This window comes from Labrus bergylta, chromosome 24 (genome assembly GCF_963930695.1).
Source record: "Labrus bergylta chromosome 24, fLabBer1.1, whole genome shotgun sequence".
In the NCBI taxonomy this organism is placed as follows: Eukaryota; Metazoa; Chordata; class Actinopteri; order Labriformes; family Labridae; genus Labrus; species Labrus bergylta.
This window is the reverse complement of record NC_089218.1, coordinates 7,548,149-7,567,349: the sequence shown is the minus strand read 5'-3', so window position 1 is coordinate 7,567,349 and position 19,201 is coordinate 7,548,149. Positions and strand designations below refer to the sequence as shown.

The 19,201-nt window shown below is 43.9% G+C and overlaps 1 protein-coding gene across 5 annotated transcripts in view; it reads left to right on the top strand.

Moving 5' to 3' along the window:
* raph1b (Ras association (RalGDS/AF-6) and pleckstrin homology domains 1b) overlaps positions 1–19,201 on the top strand; it is a 49,856-nt gene that overhangs the window by 6,990 nt on the left and 23,665 nt on the right. For 4 of the 5 annotated variants that reach the window (XM_029281188.2, XM_029281189.2, XM_020653915.3 and 1 more), the window contains exon 2: positions 11,192–11,277. The exons of the other annotated variant lie outside the window; for it this stretch is intronic. The gene's annotated coding sequence lies outside the window, so the exon portion shown is untranslated. The remainder of the gene's footprint in view (positions 1–11,191; positions 11,278–19,201) is intronic. 5 annotated transcript variants of the gene reach the window in all.

Sequence of the window (19,201 nt, the reverse complement as noted above, 5' to 3'; positions counted from 1 at the left end):
TGTCTGGTGTTAACATGCAAGCAGAAAGTGGATTTATTTCCTACTCTGTGTATTGCTTTCACATGTGCAGTTTTGCAGCCCTGATTGAAATGAATTAAAAGGCGGATTTCCTGGCAGCAGGGCATGCAGTGTGTTATATCAATCTCCAGCTTCTGTGTCAATTTGTTGCCTTAGACTTTCCCCCTGTCCATCACTTTCATTTAAGGTTGTAAGTTAGGCCTTTAATTTAGTTGAAAGTTTTCAGCGATTATAAAATATGGCCTATTTTAGTGGCGTAAAACTTTCAGAAATAATCGATCACAGTCACTTTATAGAGCAAAGTAAGATGGTGCATCATAAAAGGGACGCCATTTAAACTTGTACTTGTTGCTTCTCAAAGCTACTTGTTTGAGTATTCCCTGCTAATCTTTGCAGCATGATGCAGCAAATCAGTTTCGCAGGTGAGCTTAAGTGGATGAGTTGAGATTAAAGACGAAACGAGTAAGGGATTGCTAAATGATATGCAGGTGGTCCTCATGTAGTTAGGCCTTATGTTGCGACACTTCTTCTGTGGATCCCCGTATGACGAGCAACTTTGACATTTTGCGATCGGTTTAAAAACACACGTGTCAATGAGGTGAAATGTCTTCTGTCAACATGTCCCCTCGCTGTATCCTCTCTGTCCCCCTTATGATCAGAGTTCAGCTAGTTCCCAGGAAGACATTACAGCGGTTTGCGTGTGCATGTGTTTATTTGTGCAGGGTTGATTATGTGTGTTTGTCGTTTTGCAGTCTCTGGATGCACTTTAAGTCCATCAAACAGATTTTTTTTAGAGAGAGAGAGAGAAACAGACACGCATGCAAACAAAATGAGCTTCTCTGTTTTCCCCCACCCCGCTGTGAAATGCCTGCCTCATGCCCCAAATGTTTCGATGATCTCTGTTTGGAGGAGTTTATGTTTGCACAGTTGCTCTCAAACCGTCAACTTCCACTTTATATTCCCGTCAAATCCACTGAGAAATAGTTTTCATATTCTGCTCAGAGTACACAAACAATAGTGTCTATCGGAGAGCGTTTCAGATGTAGTTACAGTGAGTGATGGTGTGGTCGGGGTGGCAGGTTTTTGTTTGTGTGGTTAAAAAAAGCAATGGCCGGAGTTATTTCAATAAACAAATGTTTTCCACGCATAGAATATATCCAGATATTAGCATACAGAAAAGTGGAATTTCCCTTTTTTTTATTTTTAAAAGGTCTAATTGACTTTGTGATGCAACATTTTTGAACATTTATCAAGAGAGGCTTGAAAGGTGCTCTTTTCAGGGAAATGCTTCAATGTTCTGCATGGAATAATCAGTGTTTTTGTCACTGGATTTTGGTAGCTTTGATGAGAGTGATTTATCAGATTTTTCATGGATTCGAAAAAAAAAAACCCTCTTTATCTTTAACCATGTCTTTTTACTGTCTGGTTGTCTGCAACATTGAAGAACAATCGGATCCTGTCAGTCACTAAAAGCAAGACGTTTCAGTGGACATACTTTGCTTGCTTGTAAATTTCCTAAAAGGATCAAGTTGCAGCCATTAAAAGTGTCTCAGCTGCATGGCCAGGCGGCAGACGCTGAAAAAATTCAAACCTACTTGTTGTTCACAAATTGGGCCCAGGTTAAAAAAAATACCAGCATGTTCCTTTAAGTTGTTCCAATTGAAGACGCTGTGCTCCCCTGCAAACATACACAGAAACAAAAAAAGGCTCCTTCTTACATAATTTAAATGTTCCAACTGTTTCAAGTGTTTCTGCGCTCACATCAACCCGCAGAATATCAGCACACCGAAATACTGGGGCTTGTTTTGCCATTAAATATGCAATGTAGCCTACTTTTTCCAGGCCTTGGACCTTTTAACTTCACTCTAACCCATAATGATGAAAGTGAGCCTGGCTGGTGTGTGTTGGAAAAGTGGCTACACGATCCAGGCGACGCTTAAGTGTGTGGTGAAACCTCTAAAACGAAGGCAAGCGGCGGTTGGCTGGAAAGCAGCCTTAACATCCCGGGGGCCGAGAACCCCACAAATCGTCGTGTTATCTGAGCGAGCAGCCAAAAAGAGAAGGAGAAAAACACCTGTGAGGAAGAGGTTGTGATGTATCAGACGGAGAGGACAGGTTTATGAGAACCACAGAAAAAGCTCTTCAGTGCAGATGATGTCATGTGAAATACGACAGCATGGAAACACTGAGGTCAGCCTTCGTTTTCATGCCAAAATCACACTCTTTCACTCTTGGCTTGGAGCTTGCACTCTACACTTACTGTACGGAGGGATGTTGGCAGCCTGCACCATTTTCCTTTTTTACATGAGGGCTATAGGACACTGAAGGAATGCAGAGTTTCAGTTACCGCAGTGACCTACAAGTGGAAACAGCCGTGGCCGCTGTAGTGGAAGTGGATTGACACATTTTTGCGAGAGAATCCCTTGACAGTCACTCAAACCTGCAGGCTTAATCTCACAAAATAACGCTGCGTGTGTGCGTGTGTGGCTGCCTCTCGCCAAATCTCATTGACTAATACCCCGGCCGCTCTGCGAGTGAGCCCGAGCCTCTATTCACTGAGACTCTGGGTTAAGTTAGCGGCTGAGTAGCTTGCTAATCTCTCTCTGCCCCGCTGATCTTCACTCTCGAGCGATTTCTGATTGTTTCACCACCACGTGCCACACAGTGACTAAACCCAGTGACTGACTCGAGATCCGCCCCCGAGTTTTGGCACCATGACCGACATTTTGAGGCTATGGGTCACTGACTCATTTGTGGTTGGTCAGGTTGACCCCCTGCTGCTGTTGGTGATCCCCGTTGAGAAGTTATTAAAAGGAACCATCCTCAGTGAGAAGAGACGTTTCTGACTTTATTTCTGTTGAAGTAGTTTTGGAGTTGCACGGCTTTTTTCACCTGAGAGCTACTTTCAAAAAATGAAAGTGGCCAAGGGCTACTTGCATCAAATCGCTTGCATTTATTTACATAGCTCAGCTGAATGAAGCTACTGTTTGTACATGTGTGAAATTGCAATAAGCCAATGCTTATCAATAATCTTAAATTCACATCAACGTCCAAGAAAACATTAGTACTTCATACTTGTTTTTAATGGGCCAAATATATGAATAGTGGGAAGAGGTGCATTAACCGTCGTCAGATTTTCATTTTTATCTTTAACACAGTCGGTCAACCTTATAGGCGAGCTACCTGTAGCTCCCGAGCGACCTGTTGGAGACCCTCGATGTAGGATATTCAACTGAAAAACAATTCCTTTTAATAAATGTGTGTCTCATTGGTGACCTTCAGTAGTCTGAGCTCAAATCCAACATGCCGCCCCGTGAATTAACTGTAAAGTTTAATCTGAACATTTTAGTGATAATTAGCAATTAAGGCCCAGTGTCCACTAAGCGTTTTCTTTTCTTCTGGTAGGTTGTCCATGTTGCTTGTTCAACTTGTTGCCAACTCTTCAGTGGAACGGGGTCAGAGTTAACTGCGTTCCAGTTGCAAGTCGGAAAAAAGCAACATGGTGTACCAGGTGTACCTTTGTTTTGTTAACTACTAACACGAGAACTTGCACGATACCATCGGTGTGATTGATTTAATTACACAAAAAGACGACTAAGCTGCTAATAAACAGTTACAGGTTAAGCTTTACTGTTGATGCACGTAGCAGACATCTTGGATTTGAACTCAGGCTGCTGAAGATTCTCCCGAGTTTCCAAGTCGGAATCCTGACTTCAGGGCGCGTTCCTGACGACGTGTCAGACTGCAACTCGGAATTTCAGACTCCCAAGATCAAATGGAACGCAGCATAACTTCTGGTTTGTATTGTGGTTGCCTAGCAACCTACACTCATAACAACAATCCTGCTGAACAAAAACATGAATAGATTTTAAAAGTACGCACAAACACCAGCGATGGTTATGAGGGCGTTGCCCATTTAAAAAAAAAAAAACATTCTGTAAGTGTTAAGGCTACAGCCGGTTAAAATACACAATTCACACTTCAGAGACAAACAATCCTTCAACATACAGAGAGGCTGCATCTGAACTCAAATTTAGCCCACTAGCTTTAAATGGAGAACACAGAGCTGTTCACTGTGCTGATAGCCCGAGACGAGGTCATCGCAGCGCTTAAGAAAATCCTGAAACGCCAAGACGAGCGCATCGCAGAGCTTGAGAAAGGACTGAGACTCCAAGACGAGCACATGGCAAAGCTTGACAATGGATTGAGAGGCCTAGGCGAGCTCATCGCAGAGCATGAGAATGAACTCAGAAGACAGCAGAGGGACGAGACGCCTCCAGCTGCTGGAGGAGATCAGTGACTCGAGGTACAGCAAAAAGACCTACTTCACCAGTGTTGAATTAACTCCCACAGAGTTGATTTCAACCCTTTTTTTTTTCAGGGTTTATATAGCTCCACACTTTCTAGAGTCAAATCAACACTTTTGAAATAGTTAAACATTTAACACTCGCTAAACAGAGTTAAAATAACACTTAGGGATTAGACAAGTAACTCTGCTACGACACCTTTTTTTACTACCTGGCTAGTGTTAGTTTCACTCCTTTAAGTGTCAGGTATTTACACTATAAAGTGTTAAAATTATTTGTAAGAATGATTTTAAATAAAAAAAGTAATTTTCAAACAGTGACATTCTATTTTCTCTGTAAATCAATACATTGTGAATGAAGGTGCAATATACAACTACCACATTATTTTTCAAGAATGTGTAGAAATTCACCAAAGCTGCATCACAAGACATGTTAAACACAAAATGTGCTTTGAAAAGTTCATCAAATGCCCAGAGGGAGCAGTTTTCCCGGCATGGGATGAGGTGCTTATCCATGGTGGTGTAGACGCTGTCAGACTTGCTCTTTTGACGTCCAACAGGGAGGAGGAGGCATGGATACCGACTCTGCTGGCTGCGGCGATGCTCCTCCAGACTGCAGCATGACTGGGGAAAAACAAATTATACACAAGGATAATGTTAATAAATTTCCCTCACAAAAACTCATTCCATCTCAGGTGAAATCAAAGTCAAAATAACTAATGAAAAAATGCATTAATTTACTCACCTTTTTCATGAAATTGCATGATGCTGTACGAGAGAATGGAGTTACTCTGCAGAACAGGAAGGAGGAGACTTGCTGCCGAGACACATACAAGTTCAATATTCATGAAAATATCAATAAAGCACCGAAGACGTTGTAACACTGATCTGTTTTGTTGTATTTTGATTGGATTGAAACATGTTTGGATAACAGTAGTGGATTGGTTCAAACTGGGTGATGTTTGAATGTAATTTCTACCTGACGACACAGAAACATTTGAAATGTTGCACCACTCATTCTTCGAACAAAGCGTTGAAACCTAGCTCTAAAATCTGGTCGTTATGGTTTATGCCAGTAGATTGCTTCACTCGGCAGCCACATGACAGGTTTTAATGTCTGCAACGTAATCCTCGAGAGCAAATGCGCTAGATCAAAGTACATCCATGGGCGCTCGGATTGTAATTGTTTCTGACAACATTAAGGGAAGGATTACTTCAAAAATAGACCTTTTTGTTAAAGCAAGACGCTTTTTTTTTTTTAACCAGCACAAGCCGTTCAATAGATCTCTTCAAACCAACCTGACTTGTTCAAAATCATGTAATCCCCCTTTAAAATTGAGCCAGAACCCAGTGAAATGTTTCACATTTAACTGAAACCAACACAGACTTGTTAAAATTCTCAAACACAATGGACCATTATGATCCAGTGCAAGGGCACCAGGTTCAAAATGTGGACCAACACAAGAGGCATTAAATCATGTAACTCTGTATGTGTGTGTTACATTACCCATAAACCCCCAGCAAGCCGGCCGGTGGGGTCTGATGGAGGTCCCGCTGGCCATCGTGGGAAAATTCCTGACGCAGCATTGTTCCGTAATTCCCACCATGTGTGGTTTTTCCCGAGCCCGGCGCTCACTGCAGGGACCGTGGAGAATCCCAGCGAGGAGAGGAGATCAACTCCTTGTAATCATAACCAGACTTCACGCACCGCGAGTGTGTGTCGGTGAGAGTGGAAGGTCAGTTAAACAACACCAGGGGAAAGCTCACACTGTAAAGAGTGCAGGTTGTTTGGACAGAGACTCACTTGTCATGGGACCAGGAGGCACTTTAAAGTCCTTGTATGATTACTTACCTACGATGAGGTGCACCACATGGGCAGCTGTGTTAGATTTGTCACGGAGGAGTACGGCTGTGCATGTTGTCAAATGTTGTGGTTCTTTCCAGTAATAAAAACAATGTAATTGATGTAAGGGGCGGCAGTAGCACGGACTTGGACTGGGAACCGGAGGGGTCGCTGGTTCACGTCCCGGTGCAGGTCACCAAACTGAAAATTGGTTTGCGAGCTGAAAAAGGTGCTCGTTAACTTCCTGAGCACTGTTGAGTTGCCCTTGAGCAAGGCACCGATCCCCTGTTGCTCCTTCATGTGCAGCCTCACTCTCTCTCTCTCTCTCCAGTGCGTAACAGAGTGTAAAAGTAATTTCCCCTCATGGGATTAATAAAGTATCGATCAAACAGAGTGGAGTCTTCAGCATTGTAGGGCTTGGATATTATTGCACCTGACAAGAACATTTTTGCACATCAGATGCTTTTACACCATGATTGTTATTGCACATTAAATGAGGAAGCAGCTCGTTTATTATTGCATTTTTAATGTGATTGCACTATGAGCAGTATTGTGAAAGGAAATACCCCCGATGCAGTGAACGCCCTGTGAAACAACTGATGTGAGGATTTCTTTAATGCACGACGCCCAATGTCCAGCAGGTAGAGTTTTAAAGAATGCTCGTTAGGATGTTCACCCATGAAGATTAGTGAGTCAGAAAAATCAGATTGGATGCAGGATAGCGGCCCTAAAGACAGTACACATGTTCTTTGGAAACATGGACGCCACAGGGTCGTTACAGTGAGGAGGCGTGTGCAGTTTAACGCGTTCGATTGTCCTAAAAGGCCTTCAGACTGAAACTCCGACATTGACGTCTTTTGAAGTGATTTCGTATTGAACCTGTGTTGAGGTCACCCGCTCCCCTCTGCAGCAGCGTCTTCTTTAAGTCGTACTTGACTTGTTTTAAAAGCGATCCCCTGATCAATACTAATGCTCCTTTCCCCAGTGAAGCTCGGCTTTGTGACCAAACATCAATCAGGCCGACTCATGGTTCACCGCGATGAAACCTCAGGAAGGCTCGGGGTCAGGGGCTGACTGAGGCCTTATCTCGCCCTGGAACCCGATTAAGATTCCTGATCAGTCAAATCTCCCCCCCCAAGTCTTGTTATTATACGCACGAGTGCTGAATTAGGAAGTTTATCCATTTTGTGTTGTGAAGTAGAGGTCACAGCCAGATTAGAGCGTCACACAGCCTTTTCCTCGCCGTGTTACACCAACTATTTCACACTTCCAGATTTGATCTTATCACCCGACACAAGCATGAGAGGAATGCACCTTTTAATCATTAATCTGCCATCTCTTGCCGCGTCACTGTGACACTGTGTTCATGCTATCATGTGCGGGTATCTTCAGAGCAGTCACGCCTCTGTGTCTGTCACATGACTGTCTTTAAAATGTTAGATCGTTGTGTCGTTATCTCACAGTGTTGTCGACGACCTGCTGTGTTTTGAACCACGTTAAATAAGCACACTCCTGAGCGAAACACACGGGGAGGATTTAACATTTTTAACATTTCATCGAATTCATTACAACACCCCTGCAGGATTATGTGGAGAGATTTGTTGATTCAGGTTTGTAGTAAGTTTCAAGGCTGTAGTCATTGATAGTGTTGTGTAGGAGGTTTACTTTTCCACTTGTGACCTCGATTTAAAAAAAAAAAACAAGATCAGGAAATCCGCTCATTTTCATGAAGGGATTTTGCAGGTTCTTAAATGTCAATATTCTGACTTTTTTGAAAGGAGCTTGAACGCAGAACTGCATCACCGTGCAAGACCGAGCAATAGTTTGCTCCCCCCCCCCCCCCCCCAAAAAAAAATCAATCTGGGGGGGCGTGGCTTGATCCGAGGCTCGTCACAACTGATTATTTGTCCAAATAATCCTCAAGTGTGTGGTGTCAATAAGAATATTTTACTGATCATAATCGAGTTGACGCCTCCCCCGTATGTAAATGTCAAAGATTCAGAATATACAAAGTACAGCATCATTACAGCATAATAGAATAAATTGTTTGAGCTGGTGATTTGGGTGGAAATCTTATAAAACAGTAAAACACCGATGACGAGCATAAACAGGAACAACTGTAAATGAAGAGCAGAATTTTGCGGGGGGTTTTTCTGTCCTCTTTGAAAGTGCCTAAGGGATGTAAGGCGCACTGATGTGCCCAATTAATGTGGCGTGTCATCATGAGTAACAAAGACCCTGTGTGGTGGTCTGTGTGTCATCTTTTCCTGTGTGTGCAGTCGGTTTGGGATCAGCCTTGTGATGTGGCCATGTTAGACTCACACTCATTACAGTTTGTGTCTATAAATAGAGGATTAGTCCATCATGCTAAATGCAAACAGTCTGATGAGTTAGACGTCTTCTGGTGTTACAGTACCACATGCATTTCTCATTCACCTCTGCTTGTTCCCGCTTACTCATGTTCTGTACTTCCCCTTCAACAATCCTGTCTTTCTTTTCCTGCTGTGACATCACCATCACCGCTGCTGGCCCGGCGCCTTGCCCTCCCACCCACTTCCCGCCTCGAACCGGAAATGAGCATGCCCCCCCGAAGGATTTGCTGTTAATGGGGGAAGTGAAGTGTGGGTGGACAAGGACACACCTGTATCCACCACACAGGAGCCTGTGTTCCCCCTCGCTCTCTTGTTGAAGTGGGCCAGCGGTGTAGGCAAGTGAAGTGCAACGAAGAAGTAACTTCTGTAGAGGCAGCGACACGCTAACACGGCACCTTTCTGGGTTGTTGTGTGTTTTTATAGTGCCAGAGGAGTCTGCTCGGCGGGAATAAAAAGGCTGCTGTTTCTAGTTAATGTCACTCAGCGTCGCCTAAAGGGGAGTTGAGGTGTTTTGACTCGACTTTCCAAAATGTTGAAAAGTCTTAATGACTTAAAGGTTCAATAGGTGCAGACTCAGATTGTCATTCAAAGTATGTTCACGTAGCACAGAAGTAAAAGATGCCTTCAAAAACTACCAGACTCCACATACAAATCAGCTGTTTTAGATGCAAAACATCAAGAGTTGCTGCGCTTCCTACAGCTGCCTCAGTAAGTGATGTTGAAGTGCTTTAGATGCTTTGTACCCAATGTTTCTGTGACGCACACAATCACAAAAAAAAACGAAACAATCGACCCATGTTCTGTGAGTAATCTTAGAGCTTTGATTCATTAAGGCTCTTACATTTACTAAGAAGTCTATTTCTGCAACAATTCTCTGTTTAATGTTGTCACAGGAGCTTTTTGTGGATGAATGCTGCAGCCATTGCCGCCTGTTTTATGACTGCAAGCTGAGGCAGTCTTTCTTTTTTTTTCTTTTTTTTTGCCACAACTGAGGTTTAAAATATTCCCAACACCACAACCTTTGTTTTTGCCCATGAGCTGGTCAAGTTTGTCTGTTCATGTTCTGCAGGCCTTCCTTTTGTTTTCAACATGGCACCAGCTGCCTGCAGGCGGGGGCGGCCCCTGTTGCTGTTGTGACTGCAGCAACTGTGTCCCCTGCAGCTGCACAGATCCATGTGTCACTGTCACACCTGTTCACCGGCCTTGTGTTGACTGAGCGTTGTCAAACGTTAACTGTGTGCAAATTACACCAGAGAGAGAGAGAGAGAGAGAGCGAGAGAGAGAGAGAGAGAGCGAGAGAGAGAGAGAGAGAGCGAGAGAGAGAGACCTGGAGGGGGAGGTGACCTGTAATCTGATGAGGCAATTGTGTACTTTTGGCTCGCATTAGTACATGACACATAAAGTCATACTCCTCCTGACACACTCTCCCTGTTCCAAGAAGTGTGTTTGCAGGAAGAAAACACACACACACACACACACACACACACACACACACACACACACACACACACACAGTCTGGCCTCATGCTGAGTTTGAACAACAGTTGCTGTGTAGAGAAAAAAAAAAAAGCAGGAACAGCTGAGGCCAGCAGGAATATCTTCCTCCTATTTAGCCATAACATCAGCTGCCTACCTCTCACACAAAAAGTAAACACACACTGTGACCAAATCATAGAGTTGATATTACCCCGGCCAGCTCAGCATGTTGTAACCCTACAACCAACAGGCTGTTTAACATGCCCTCATTATATTTTATTACCAGACTATGACTCAGCATGCAGATTGTCACAGATAGAGGAAGGCTGGGCTGCTATGACTCAGCACTGTTGTGGATGAGTTGAAATGATAGATGCTTGTCAGCATTGAGTCACAGTTGATACACAAGTTAGAGTTTCTAACTCTGACTCATGTGAATGATCAGCCTGTGTTTTCGTTTCTCGAGAATTTAAGGCCAGCTTACCACTGATCTCTTCCTTGTTCACACACGCACCTCACAGCGGGAGACTTTCCCCGTCGGGTGAGGCAAGACAAGACGTATAGAGCTTTCATGCTTGCAGAAATCTCCCACTGAGAAACTCTTTCCAGGAGGAGCTGCGTGTGTGAACGCAAGCGGCCCAGTTTTTCACTCAGACTTCACTCGGGAGTTTCTCCTGCCAGGGTTTTTTGCATTGAGTGCATGCACACGGTTTAAAACCTGTATCCATCTGAAAGCGTTCATAATGACTCGACTGCAGTGCGCGCGAGTTTAAAGGTCTTTGTAGTTTACTGAATGAAGGCCTAACGCCACATTCCTAATCTCGCAGTAATGACGGAGACTTTCTAATGAAGAGAGAGCGGCGCTTGATTGCTTTCAGAGCTCTGCGATAAGTGTCTCTCTGCCTCTACGTGTCATTTTTGTCTGTACTTAGTTAAGTCGCTCGCTCAAGCACCCTCCAAAGTTAATCCGCCGCATTCTTGCGACAGTGAAATCGACTCTGCTCTCCTTCAGCTGCTGCCTGCCAAGCCTCTGAATTCTCCCCGAGTCAGAGCCGCAGATCCAAAAGTTTTGCATTTCAGAGACTTTTTAACGACGTGACGGAGAACAGAGATTGCTTTTCTGTGGCTTTTGTCACAAAAATAGACTAAACCTCTTTATTTTTCCTCTCTTTCCAGGGGGATAAAAAGCCCGGCTACGGAGTTGAGTGGTGGTTTAATCTGACCTTTTAGCCTCAGGAGGAAGAGGAGGAGCCACTTCAGAGGTAAGACTCTGTGTAAAGAAGAGTGAGTGAATGGCTTTTCTACTTTCTGCAGGTGATCAATTCTCCAGCATAGACGGAAAAACTGTAGATGAAGCTGCCAGCGACCATTGCAGAACTCAGACGTCCTTGCACAAATGCCACGCAGTTTGTCATGTTGAAACATAGGTTGGAGCTCTATTTACGGTGGTCTCAAATGCCGGTTTTATTGCATGCGTGTCAGAGGCGTCATGTGCTCATAACATGTGTCGTCGTTTTTCAGAAAAGGGAATCCCGGTTGACAGTGTGGATCAATGTGTTTGTTGTGGTTAAAAAAAACAAAAAAACAGGCAAATCCAGAGCTGGAGGAGCGTAAAGAAGGAGGGCTTCACCCCCATGAACAGCCTCCGTCAGAAGGAGCTTGTAAACCAAAGCCAAATGAAAGAGGAGTGGAGCCTCTGAGGGTTGTGTCGGCGGGAGAGTCTTCCTCGCCGGAGGAGATAATTCCCCACTAAAGTAGAAACATGTGAGAGAACTGTAGCTGTGGTCTGAAGCAGAAAAGATGTACAGTGAGTCTTTATTTTCTCACTATCACAGATCTGAGTTGAAGAGATTTAGTCTTTCCACTTGTTTTGCAGTGCAGGAGAAGAAACAGCCGTTTTTTTTTTAATCCTCTGGACATCAGTAAATCCCCCTTTTTTTTACAATTTAAACATTGATAACGCGCAAAGAAATCAGTTCTAGATTCCTTTGCTGCTCGGCATTGGTTGCTGTGCAGAAAAAAGTGAGTCAGAATTGAGGCCATGAACTTTTTCTCAACTTAACGTGTAAGAAAAATGAAAAGAAGTGAATCACAGTTGCTACAGGGAGTTATATAACAGGCCCAGGGCTGAGTACACAAGGAGGCACACAAATCATAATGTTGTAGAAGAATGAACGGAAGCGAAATCAAACAACTTAAGAAACAAAACGGTCCTTCACAGTTTCTGCAGGCAGTCAAGATGTTGATATACACACTGTCAATAAGACAAACATCCGAGGAAAGATGCAGGACTCATCACCTGAACCCTTTCTTCTTCTTTACCTCATTTGGCTGATCATTATTTAAAATCTGGCTTTAGACATCAATATGAAGCTTTGGCTTTTCAGTTGTCAATTTTCACCTTTATAAACTATCATGACTCATCTGTAAGATGCATGTTTATCAGAATTTCTCAAAAGCACCGGCTGTTAGCTGGATAATCTAACATTTCCAGGCAACATTTATTTGCTGCTTCATGTCACGTCACCAAAAGTGTTTGACATTTAACCAGTGAAGGTAATCAAAGTTAGTGGCAGCTCAGCTTGCAGCTCCCTCAGGTCGACCAAAAGCATGAGACATTTTGAACCTCAGTCTGCTTCATTCAGTAATAAAACTAGTTTTTATTTACTGTGTCTAATGTTTTGGAGAGGGAGGAGACTTGTGTGGGTAATTCGGCTCCTAGTAAAAAGCCCTTAAAAGATAAACATGAAAGGATTCTTGACCTAAAAACAAGCCGAACTTGAAAAGTTTGCAGCACTTGGGCCTGCAGCCCCTCCTGACATCCTGCTCCTGCTGGAGAGGAGCGCCTGAGAACGATTTTTATTTTCTAATGCCAGAGATGAGGGAACAGCTGGGAAGATTCAGCTCCCAGTAAAAACTCTCAGAATAAGAGAAACTAAAGTGTCATTCGGCAAATATTTACAGCCTGCTGTGCTTTATGTAACAGTGCAGTTTCACACAGGACTCTCTGATGGCTGCAAGACGTCTCTGCATCTTTCTCCGATTCAGAATCTCTCAGCGCCACAGCTGTTTTACTGGCACCTGGTACCAGTGTTTTCTTCTTTTCTTTTTAAATGGTGGTTAGCAAACAGCTTCCAGCTGTGCTGCAGCCACCTACAAAACGTAAAAACAATGGAAAAATCAGATAATAAGATAATATTCCCATGAACTTTCTGATTTTTTTTCCCATAGATTTGTGACTATTGTAATATTTGAAAATCATGCCCCATCCCTCTTCTACAGACTAAATGTGAGGAGACTCCTTGCTATTGCGAACCCTTGCTTAGACTTGAGTTTTTTCAGGCTAAAAGCTACAAACCTCAGCTTGTCAAGGATTTAAAAATGTCCTTCAGGAGGTGGGAGGTGAGACTGGCCAAAGGCGCAGACACATTTTTTGACGTTTAGTGTAAAGAGCTCAGTGGAAGGAAGAAGCTGCTTTTTAAACAGCGGGACCTCGGCAGAGATGAACCCTGAGGCAGAGAGTCAGATACCTGCATCCTGTAGACTTCAACTGTTCCAGGAAGAAGAGGGTTAAAGAGGTTCATGAAGGGTTCTTCAGCTGTGTGTGTTTGTGTCAGTAAGTGTCGTGTGTGAGGGTTGCAGCTGCCATGTGGAGATGCTTACTAAATGTGACACTCAGCTGTCAATACTGTTCAACATGCTCATCACACATGCAGCGTTAACGCGTCACCGCTCTGAGTGTTTGCTACTGCGCCTCATTCAAGCGTTGGGCGCTCTTTATAAAGAGATCGTCCTTGAAACCATCCCCCTCGCTTTGCCGAAGACACATGCAAGTAAATGCTCAAGTGTGTGTGTGTGTGCGTGCGTGAATTCCAAGTTTGATAGGACGGCAGAGTTGGCCCGACAGGAATGCCGTAGGAGGTGGTGTGTGGCAGGAAACAGGCTGGCACATATTTTGGTTTCTGCTTGATGCCACGCACAAACACACCCTTGGACAGTTGCTTTGGACGGAGATAACAAGACGCTTTTCAGCAGCAGCCAATCAGAGGCCAGCTGTAGGGGTTCAGATTTAAAGGGCAGATGGGAAACGTAGTTAGCTAACAGTGTAAGATATTCCCAGCTGGCATTTCTCATTGCACATGCTTGGCGTGTTGCAGAGGGGAATCTTGTTCATGCATGTGTGTGTGTGTGTGTGTGTGTTGCTCGTGCAGTATGTATACCCACTGTGCTTTGTATTCCCTAACAGGTGGCAGATGTAAACCTTCTGTTATGCTCGACCAAGCAGCGAAAAGGATGATGAAAAATACAATCTGTTGACAGCATAATGATTTTATTTATGTGGAGTCGATCAAAACAGAGGATGGGAGGGCTTTGAACACTTTGAAACCGGCACGTGGTGTGCTTAAAGTTTCATTTTAGGGTCAAGAAGTGTCCGAAGACAAAACTTAATTGACAAGAACAGCAATTTAATCTCGTAGAACATGAACTGGTTCGTTTTACTTCACAGCACTGCAGCACTTTGAACCAGAGCAGTCAGCCTCATCTTTTGAACCAGAGCCTGTTTTTAATGTCTGGCTTCTTCTCAGCAGTCTGCTGCTGCAGTGCTGCATCATGTTTAAAGCTGTGTGTGTGTGTGTGTGTGTGTGTGTGTGTGTGTGTGTGTGTGTGTGTGTGTGTGTCTGAATCCACTGCAGCAGACCACCTGTGCCCCTGTGTATATTTAAGTATATGTGGACGTAACCCGATCTCCTGAGGGCTGGGACAAGACTATTGATTTCACATTTGGACTGACGCCCTGCAGGGAAGCTGACACATCATTGCTGTGTTTGTGTGCAAGGAGGGGGGGGGGGGGGAGAGGGAGGCTGACAGTCAGAAACAGGGAGAGAGAGAAAAAAAAGACACAGAAAAGGGGGGCAAGAACTTTGCAGACTTTTCTGGATATGTTTTGTAGCCTGCACGGAACACCTTTATTCTTTTAACCTGAAGCTGCGTTCATAAGACAGTCTATGCGCACGTTTTCTGAAGCACATTTTAATCCTAGAGACAATGCAAAGTTGCAAATAACAAGACAAACTTGTGCCATGAAAGGTTTCACATCGAATTTGTCATGTACGATTAAAATGTTTTGCAGCTTGTAACCCTGCATCAAAAAAAGCCCAATCCGTGTTGACATTTGCGGTAATAGCTGTTTTCTTGGCTTACTTTGCAGACAGATTTCTGCTACGAGTTGTCAGCATGCCAAGCTGTCGTGGCACGCCAAAGACATGTTTAATGCTTTGAAGTCACACAAGTAAAAGGTTTATTTTGGGTCGTGAAATGTGGAAAGTCAGATTTTTCGCCGACACTAGACTCCCTGGATTCAGAAACATTTGGTCAGAAACAGTCCTGGTGCTGGACCACGCTAATCTGAGTTTTTTTGTCTTTGCCAGCATGTCATCAAACATGACACTGATAGAGCTCATGTAGCTGAATGCTAGTCTGCCCTGCACAGCGCCTGCAGAAATTCATTGAACCGAACACAGTTGATGTTATGAACCCAGACATTACGACGCCTGATGTTACAATATATCTAAACATGGTGATATCTGCGGGCTTATGTTCAACAGATGCAAATAAGCACATGTTTGTTTTGCATACGATGTAAACACAGCTTAACATGAGCTATAGGAGAATGACGCAGATCCATCAGCTGGATGCTCCGTGGTTATATGAGAGACAGATGGATATGTTGCACTCGGGGAAGTGGAAACATCGCATCAATATGTCTGTTAATGCTGAGGATCCAGGCCCGGGATGCGGGGAGATTGCCGCATGTCAGAAGCGAAGGATTCATTGTGTGTGAAGCCTCTTCCTCGGCGATGCAGGGCAGCTGAATTTGCCTCGCTGTTGATGTTCGGCGTGCTCTCATGGCCGCCCCACCAGTGACCGTGCATTTTCACACTCGTTTCAGTTTCTCGTCTCAGTTTCCTCCCTCTCCATCTGTCTGCCTCTGACATCCTCCCCATCTCCCCCCCACCCCACACACACACACTCTTTTCTCTGCCCCTCCTTTCTAATTGGCTGTATAAGCCAGAGCGGTCTCACAGTGTCACGCTGTGCTTCACTGAGCTCGTATGTGTGTGTTAGCAGGCTGTTGGTCGCTCTTGACTAATGGCAGTGTAGCTTCTGTGTTGGCCATGAGGTCTTCGCCTTTATTCACAGCCTAATAGCCGGCCCCCTCCCTCCATTATTGCACCTATCCATCATTCCCTCCATGGCTCCCCCCCCTGCTTCCTCGTTGGCCTGTTGCCTTTGCCATCACTCTTCCACCATCAGTCCTTCCTTCTCCCCCTCTCCGCCTGTGTGACATGTTCTACATGCAAAACGTTGACAGAGACAGTCCTTATTTTTCAATACCAAAACAAGACATTTAATGAAACACCGGAAAATACATGCGGTGACAAGGATCCACGTTTGCATGGTTGAGATGTATTATCCTGAAGGAGATTGTCAAGCTGTTATCTTTGCACATTTCTGGGATTGTTTGAAAGCCGTCGGATTGTTTGACAGCAGATAGACAGCGGCAATGTTTCAGGCTTCCTGCTGCGCTGAGCTTATTCATGATGCAACTATTTCAACATAATGTGGAAAACAAATCCTATTGGGATTATTTTTGCACGATTTTGCGATTCACTATCAGTTTGGGATGATCATTTTGGCATCTTTGTTTTTGTTTTTACTGACAGAACGCACACAATCATTATTTGGCATATGTTGAAGCTGTGAACAAACAAACATTTTATTCGAAGATGAACTCAAAGCTTCATTTGGCTGATAGGAAAACAATTTAAACAGTTGGGTAAGCTCACCGTGTCGTTGCTCATTGCAACTCTTTTATCATTTAGAGTTTAAGAGGAGTGTTCAGACCAGAAACAAAAGTGGAATACAAAGTGGATGCAAATATGCAAACTCTTGTGATGCTGTGCTCCAAAAACCTTTCAGCATTTAGATTTTCCTGAAGTCCTCAGATCGCATCAGAATGGGTTTAGTCTAAACTCCTTCAAAATAAAAGCTTTTCTTGTCTACTTGAGGAAAGAACATACTGTAAGGTCTACATTTTTATGACTCTGCATGCCCACTTAGTTATATCCGCATCCTTTCATTATTATTTCATCGAGGAAACATATTGAGCAGCTTGACTTTTTTTACGAGTAAACAAAGAAGATCCTGCAGAAAAACTCATGTGAGGGGAAAAATGTGCCTCTGTTGTCGTCTGAAAACAGAACAAGTTAGCTTACTTTCATGCCTGGTTGTGGACTTTTCGTCTGCATGAAGTTTGAAATAGAAAAACATGAATAGCAAATGGAAAAAATGTGATGCAAGTTGGTTAGATCCAAACTGACTTTCAATTCCGGTATTCAGTGAAAGAAATTCATGAGAGAGCAAGGACAATCACAGGTTTACTTGTCTAACCTTTTCGGGCTGCATCCACCCATTTCCCATTCGTCATACAAACACGGAGAGTATTACGCAATTCCCAGCGTCAGACTTCACTGGACACTACGGGTCAGTCGAGGTTGAGTAGCCGCCCACACCCTGTCGGACTTTGAGCTGCCGCCCTGTTCAAAGAGTTTCTTTTACTTGCACTTTTGATGTTACAGCTTCTTTCCACTTTTAACTTGGGAGTGATGACTCTCTGACAGGGTGACGCTGGTTACTGGTCTTCTCTCTCCTGGTGTTTGTACACATGAAGGGAGTCGACCTGGGAAAAAAAAAAAAAAAAAAAAGGCAAGGCAGTGGAAAAATAAAGACGGGATGGGGGCGGAAATGAGCAAATAACCACAAACCGCTCTGAAAACATGAGGCTGGAAATAACCATCATCACATGCTCCTACTGTATCTGTTTTATATGATATTAAATATAGCAGCTATAAAATCGTTCTCCCTCCCTGACAGACACTTTGTATTTGCCTCTCCACATCCTGAGGCGAGCTCCTGTCTTTAAACGGCCCGGGCTGTGACACAGGACGTCATTATGATATCTTGACACTTGTCATCGTCTGTGTGTGTGTGTTTTATGGTCGGGTTTATGGGCCGTGATGACAATCAGACACTAGTATGTGTAAGAGGTGATTCACCGTCTGACCGGCAGGATGATGGGGTGACATTGGAGAGAGACAGAAAGGAGGTCAGAAAGAGAGGAGGTGAAACGAGCTGTATTAGAGATTAATTTAAACATTCCTCCTGCACCATCTAACTCTGACTCTCTAGAAAATATGACGCAGCGATGGTTCGCTTGTGTTCGCCCTCTGATTTTAACATGAATTGATGATTAACCTCCTCCTTTCCACGTCATATGCACATTCTTCAAATACCTTTCCCAGTCCAGAGGTTTGTGCTTCGTTTGTTAATACTGTGAGTCGTTCATGGTCCATTCTGTGCGAGCTTGAGAAGAAAGAGGCTAAAGCCAAAGTTTTTTTTAAAGGTTTATTTTTTGGGCTTTTTGTGGCTTTGCTTGAGAGACAGGACAGTGGATATAGTCAGACATCAGAGAGAGTGGGGATTGATATGCGGCAAAGGAGCAAGAGGTCAGATACATGTCTACATTTCACAGATATGTCGGCAACTTTTCAGTATTGAAACATTTCTGCTGTCTTGTTTTGTGTATTAAAATATGCGGGGGCGCCGGAGGAGGGACACTAATATGTGGCTGTTTGATGAAAAGATTATCGATCTCTCTGAGGCTATTTGTGATATTGGACTTTAAAAATCAGCCCTGACTTGACTTGACTTGCACCAGCATCTCTTACTCTTTGTCACACACACACACACACAGAGTTCCGGGGGGGACACATTGTAGCTCTGCTGGACCCGGTGGGGAATGACTTGTGTTTGGAGCTATTTCTAGCCACGTGGATGCTAAATTTTTTAAATGCGACCTCTGTTTGAGCTCAGCCTCTGGAGACCCGTGTCAGTGTGAGCGATTGTGTCCCACTAAACTCTTGTGAATTCCCCCTGAACCTATTTGACGCTTACTTAGTACCATTGCACAGCGCGCCTCGTGAGCGTTCAATGTGTTTCTACGTTTGCTTTGCAGGTTTCTTATCTAATTCCAAGTCCTTTCCTGTCTTTGTTCTCCATTTTGGCGATATCAAGGGACGATATCATGAGTTAAGAGGACTTATTTTGCTGTCAGACATTTGCATA